Source organism: Myotis davidii, unplaced genomic scaffold, assembly GCF_000327345.1.
Source record: "Myotis davidii unplaced genomic scaffold, ASM32734v1 scaffold130, whole genome shotgun sequence".
Taxonomy (NCBI): Eukaryota; Metazoa; Chordata; class Mammalia; order Chiroptera; family Vespertilionidae; genus Myotis; species Myotis davidii.
Window position 1 is genome coordinate 7,359,425 of NW_006285040.1, and position 6,910 is coordinate 7,366,334.

The following is a 6,910-nucleotide window of genomic DNA, read 5'->3' on the forward strand; positions in this document are numbered from 1 at the left end:
GATGGAGATATAGGTAAGATACATCTTGTACTGTGGATGGAGATATAGGTAAGAGGCATCTTGTACTGTGGATGGAGATATAGATAAGATGCATCTTGTACTGTAGATGGAGATATAGGTAAGATACATCTTGTACTGTGGATGGAGATATAGGTAAGAGGCATCTTGTACTGTGGATGGAGATATAGATAAGATGCATCTTGTACTGTAGATGGAGATATAGGTAAGATACATCTTGTACTGTGGATGGAGATATAGGTAAGAGGCATCTTGTACTGTGGAGCCTTTCCTGGCTCCAACTCTTACTAGCTCTAGTAATATCATCCTCTGCTTGCCCTCAGGCCTACAAGATATAGCAGATTTCCACTGGTGAAAATTCCTGGGTGTTGATGTGTCTGGTAATAAGCTCTCTTCATTTAAACTCTTGGAGCAGGTCATTTGTTTCCTGTTGGCACTTTATAGCATGGGCTCAAGAAAAGTTTAGGTAAATCTTGAATCGTTCAATTTATTCTGCACCTATTTATTAGGCACCTTCTATTTGAAATGTCTTAGGCAGTGGGATGATGGATACCAGTTAGTTCTCTTAGACAATGGGGGGATGGACACAAGTTAGGAGTGGCATTGTCAAGGAGGGCAGCAAGCTAACTATACTGTAGTCCTTCATATTCTGTTGGAGATGAACTTTTGACCTTGAAAGACCACTGGTCTGAAGTCCCAAGTCATTGACTGTGCTCTGACCGTGAGACCTGTAACTGCTGCTGAATGAGCTCTTCCATCTGTAAATGTTTCCCTAGGCAAATAGCTGTCCTGCCACTTTAAGTGTGAAGGATATGACCATGTATTTGTATATACTTATGAATGTGTATAGTGGGATGAGAGTATGAAGAACAAAGAATAAACCAATACCTCGAATTCTTTTTTTAAAAACCCATTTCCTTTCTATCGATGAGATGTATCTGTAGACAGAGTAGAAGGGACCTATGTTTATTTGGAAAACTTAGAATCTGATGAATAGAAAGTACCTGACCTCTAAATTAGGTAGATCTGAAGTGGAACATAGGGACCTAGAGGGGCAGGGAAAGAAAGTGCAGCAGTTTTCTCCAAGGATAAGGAGTAAGAGAAATTAAAATGCTGACTAACTGAACCCCAGCTCTGCCACTTACTAATTACATAGCCTCTGGCAAATCATTTAACCTTATCACCCTGTTTGTGGGGGCAATTCTACGTAAGTACATTGTAGAGTTGTTGAGATATGTAGAGCATTTTCCATGCACTTAAAAAATTATAGCTGCTATTATTATACTAACATAACAACAGCAACAGATAATTTCATCATTGAAAATCACAGAGTGCATTTACACAAACCTAGACGGTGTAGCCTACTACACATCTAGGGTATATGTTACACCTGCTGCTCCTAGGCTATTAACCTGTACAGCATGTTAATGTACTGAACACTGTGGACACTTTTACACAATGAACTACATTTGTAATTACCTAAAGGTAGAAAAGGTAGAGTAAATTATGTTATAAAAAATAAAAAATGGTCCACCTGTGCAGGGCACTTACCATAAATGGAGCTTACAGGACTGGGATTGGCTCTGGGTGAGTTAGTGAGTGAGTAGTGAGTGACATTACAGGCCCAAGACATTACTACATACTACTGTAGACTTAATAAATACTATACACTTAGTCTACACTAAATGTATAAAATAACGAGATTAAATCAATCATAGGATAAAAAGATACAATCAAAGAGACATGGTAAGCATGAGATATATGAGGCTGCTGCCGGTGTAACATGGCATATTGTTTACAGCAAACTTTTATTTAAATTTAAATTCTTTATTTTTCAAAGTATTACATATGTCTCCTTCCCCTCCCCCCCACCCATTGACCTGCCGCCTCCCTTACCCCACAGTGTCTTGTGTCCATTTATATTACATCCAGTCCTTCTAGAATTTCCATTGTCTCTTTCTTCAAAATAGATCTGAAAACTGACAACTTCTCACTACCTTCGCTGCTGTGGTTCAAATTCAAATGCCATCATCTCTGGCCTGGATCACTGTTCTAGTCTACTGAAAGATCTCCCTACTTCCACCTGCCCCTTAAAATGTACTCTATGTGGTGAGAGCTCCAGTACCTGCTCTGACCTCAGTACCTACTACTTTCAGTTCTAGCTGCATTGTCTTACTTCTGCTCCTTGAACACACTATTCATGCTCCTTTCCTCCCCTCCCTTTGTCTGAGTATCCTTCCCACAAGATCCACACGGCTCACTCCTTCTTCCCTTTCTAGACTCCATTCACATTTGACATTCTCATGAGCCAGTTATCATCACTCAATTCAAATTTCAACTTCCTCACCCCTTCCCTGACACTCTCCATTCCCCTTAACCTATCCTACATTTTTCTATTCCTTTCTCGCTCCCAACCCCCCAGCACATGTTTTCACTCCCCCTACTATCTGTATCCATTGATTATGCTCATATGCATGCATACAAGTCCCCTTGCCCCACTCTCCGCCTTCCCTCTTAGGTTGGAAGGTCTGTTCGATGCTTCATTGTCTCCAGTTCTATTTTTGTTCATCAATTTATGTTGTTTATTATATTCCACAAGCAAGTGAGATTATGTGATATTTATCTTTCTCTGACTGGCTTATTTCACTTAGCATAATGCTCTCCAGGTCTATCCTGCTGTTGCAAATGGTAAGAGTTACCTTTTTTTACAGCAGCATAGTATCCCATTGTATAGATGTACCACCATTTTTAATCCACTCATCTGCTGATGGGCACTAAGGCTGTTTCCAAATCTTAGCTATTGTAAATTGTGCTGCTATGAACATAAGGGTGCCTATACATTCTGACAGGTGTGAGATGGTACCTCATTGTTGTTTCGATTTGCATCTCTGGGATGATTAGTGACTTTGAGCATTTTTTTATATGTCTCTTGGCCGTCTGTAGGTCCTCTTTCAAAAAATGTCTATTTAGGTCCTTTGCCCACTTTTTGATTGGATTGTTTATCTTCCTTTTGTTAAGTTGTAGGAGTTCCCTGTAAATTTGGAAGTAAACTTTTTTTATATAAGTAGAAAAAGTACACTTTAAAATAATGACAAGAAATATAGTGTAGTAAGTACATAAACCAGTAACATAGTCGTTTAGTATCAGTATCAATTTCTATGTTACTGTACATAGTTATATGTGCTATACTTTTATATAACTAGTAGGAAATAGGTTTGTTTGCACCAGCATCACCACAAACGAATGAGTAATTTTTGTGAAAGAAGTTATAATGGCTATGATGTGACTAGGATAGAGATTTTTCAGCACCATTATAATTTTATGGGACCACCATCATATATGTGGTCCATGTTGATAGAAACGTCATTATGCAATGCATACCTGTACAGCATATTCTCTTACCTATCAACACGCTCTCCCACCTCTTCTTTTCCATTAATACACTTCTATACTTTTTTCCCCCTATTAGCTAATGTACTATTATCTCCTCTATCTATTCTTAAGTGTTATGAGTTTGGGACTATGTCTTTTAAAGTAGTTCTTCTGGAAGCTCTCATTAAATTTACAAACTAATAATGTCTAACTCTTAGCTCTTGCATTCTGCAAAGCATTTGTGTTTGCTAGACTATATTAATATTTATATTTTGGAAAATCAGCATGCTTTGGTAAGGAGGCAGGAAGCCAAGTGCTAGATACAAGCCTTTGAAATGAGGAAAAAGAATAAAGGTCAGGTCCTGAGGATGTTGATCTGGAGTTAAATCTTGTTCATAAATGGCCTCTGTAAACACATCTTTGGCCAGCGGTCACTGACCTCTTCAGGATTTGGTCTTGTGAGACGATTCCCTGGTCATTAGTTCAGCAGATTGTGTATTCCTACTTACAGAAATCATACAACAACCGTATTTATTTACCACATATCCCAAGTCTTTAAATAAGTACCAAGTAGCTGTACTCAATTTAGTAAGGTCACTGTGACATTACCCAGGTTTAATAAGAAGAAAAAGATTTATACCAATTTAATAACACTTAAGGAGCTTTTAATTTACAGGACATTGATTTGAGACTGTATTTACTGAGGTCTGGCATTCTGTAACTAAGGCCAGGACTGTGTTTTAAACTGTGCAGAATGAATTGAAGAACACACATCTTCCCTTGACCAAGAATATCTCATTGCCTGCCAAGTCTGCACGAATCTGCCTTGTGGCCTCTAATGATTAGAGTCATTCTTTTTAGTGAAAACAAACCAGAATATTTTATCAAGCAATTGCTATATGCTGGGTCCTTCACTGGGTGTGATTAAGTAATAAAAATATACAAAAGATTCAAGTCATGTCATCAAGTAAGTTGTCAGTATGATTTAAGGCATTTTCTTGGAACAGTTTCCATTCTTTTGGCCACAGTGGTTAAACCCAACTAAAATTAGCTTCAACCAAAATAAAAATAGAACAATTTGTTGGCTAATTTACATGAACCATGGGAATGACAGAAGTTGTCTTGGGGCTCAAAAGTTTCTCTCATCTGCCTATGTTTTCTGAGTTGAAATCATGCTTGGATGGCCTTTCCTTTGTATCTGGAATTGTGGCCCTCAGCCACACAACAATTTATTACCAAAAGGGATAGTATTCTTTCTTTAGTTCTGATTTGTAATAGTCATGGGACTCTGATGGACCTAGCTTAGCTCAAGTGGTTGGTGGAGGTGGAGGATAAAAGCCTGTCTCTGGAACTACTGAGATGGGGAGCAAGAGAAGTTTACTCAAACATCTGGGGACTTATAATACAATATATACCCACCAGCCTCTTCTAAGTCCCCATAAATTATTGTTCTTTGTCAGGTTTTGGGAAGTGATTAAGGAAGACACTAAAATTAATGGAGAAAATTTGCAGAATTATATCCATTAGCTCTTAGCTAATTTACTAATTTGCAACACCATCAAAGGCCATGGTGTCTGAAGAGAAAGTTGTTTTCTGTACTAATATCCTTTAATAATTGATTTCTTTACTGATGAGGTAGAGATTTTAAGGTTTGTTTTAATCTTAGGTGCAAAATGCCATACCTGATAACAGTGATGCACACAGTATTCCAGCATGCCTGCTGGAATTAGCCAGGAGGCAGCTTTTGTTAATTAAAAAAAAAAAAAAACACATTACGAACCTGAAATATAATTCATTTCTAATAAGGAATGTTTAAGAAAACTGGTTTAAAATGATCTGAGTATTCTTATAAAAAATTGCAAGCTTTGACAACCATCTTTCAGAACCACCTGAAATCTAACTGAATGGAAGTCCTACCATGAGGGTTTTACAGAAGCCACAGCAAACCTGGTGATGGACAGAATTTATTTACAAAAGACATGGCAGTTATTGAGGGAGAAGTTGCAACCATCAGCTACTGAATCCCAGCAGGTAGACCATTTATTTCAGAAACTTCAGGCCTTTGAAGGACAGTAGGTTTCAGTTACTGAATTTTTCTAGCAGTGAACTCAAAGTGTCGTTGACAAATGTCTCAATACTTTTGCCAACTCTACACTAACCTATCCTGTCCCCCCAGAAAGTTATACCACAACCACAGTGCTGGTCCCACCATGTAATCTTATGGTTGATATCCAGATTAGATGCGTGGAAGGCGAGGAGACTAAAGTTAATTGCACTGCCATGGCCAGCAAACCAGCCAGACTATCAGATGGTTGAAAGGGAACAAGGAGCTCAAAAGTAAATTGGAGGCGGAAGAGTGGTCAGACCTGTTCCCTGTGACTATTCAGCTGATACTGAAGATGCTCAAAAATGGGGCCCCCGTGATCTGTCAGGTGGAATACCCTGTCATCACCAGAAACTTGCAGACCCATCTGGAAGTATAGCATACGCCTCCAGTGCATATCCAGATGACTCACCATCTACAAGGCTTACCACAGGAAGAGGGATGCACTTGAGTTAACATGTAAAGCCATCTGGGAGCTCCAGTAAGTTCTGAAGGCCAAGGTTGGCAGAAGGTCATGAGCAGAAATGCCACAACACAGAGATGTGCATTCTCAACTCATTGTCCTGTCTCCTAACACCTAATGTAAAGAATGGAATATTTCCCAGGAAATAAAAGAATATTCAGTGGAATAAACATTTTTAAAAAGCAAGGTTTCCTTCTTTTAGGTGCCAGGAGGCTTGTCCAAGACCTCTCCCCACTCCTGCTCTCTTTGTGCAGCCTGGCCCCCACAGCAGCTTCCTAGGAGGGGGTGAGAGAGGGGGTTAAGACATTCAGGAGAGGCCCAGCTCCACCCCAGGTCTGCCCAGGGGCAGAGCAGAGCAGTGGGCAGCCAGGGAGCAGCAGCGAGTGGCAGTAGATATGATGGAAGAATTGCAAAGCTTGGACCCATGATGGCAGGAATTATTAGAGGCCAGGTTTACTGGGAGATGGTGTTAGTAAGGGGGCACTCAGTAGTGAGTCTTCAAACCAGAGCTTGTGCAGCGTGGGGCCCGTGAGTGATAAAGTAGAGGCTTCTAAGAAATAACAGGATGACCAGTGAGCCAGAAAAGAAAATCAGAACCATATGAAATTAGCCAAGGGAGAGACACTGCTAGGGAACATAAAATTAGTGCTTGCTTTAAGTTTGCTGGGAGAAGTGGGCCAGGAGCCAGCCCCGGCAGATGTGTTCCCCCAGTTGCACGATCCTCACAGCACCATTCCTTATCCGATCCCTTACCAGGTGAGTAGAAGAGCCCCTCTATGGTTTAGATGGCAGTGCTGCAAAGGATGTACCGGAGGAGCAGTCTGTTCTGCCAACCCTGATGTCAGTGGTTCTAGCAAAACCTTGGCTCCACACAGCAGCAGACACGGAGGGTGGTTGGCCTCTGTTTCACTTTGGTTTCAGCTCAGCAAAACAGTCCCTCTTCTACAGGATCT

General features: G+C 40.2%; 2 pseudogenes; both read left to right on the plus strand.

Moving 5' to 3' along the window:
- The window catches only part of LOC102762214, a 20,650-nt pseudogene extending 14,638 nt beyond the window's left edge, over positions 1–6,012 (plus strand).
- Positions 6,013–6,352: 340 nt separating this feature from the next.
- The window catches only part of LOC102762496, a 2,195-nt pseudogene continuing 1,637 nt past the window's right edge, over positions 6,353–6,910 (plus strand).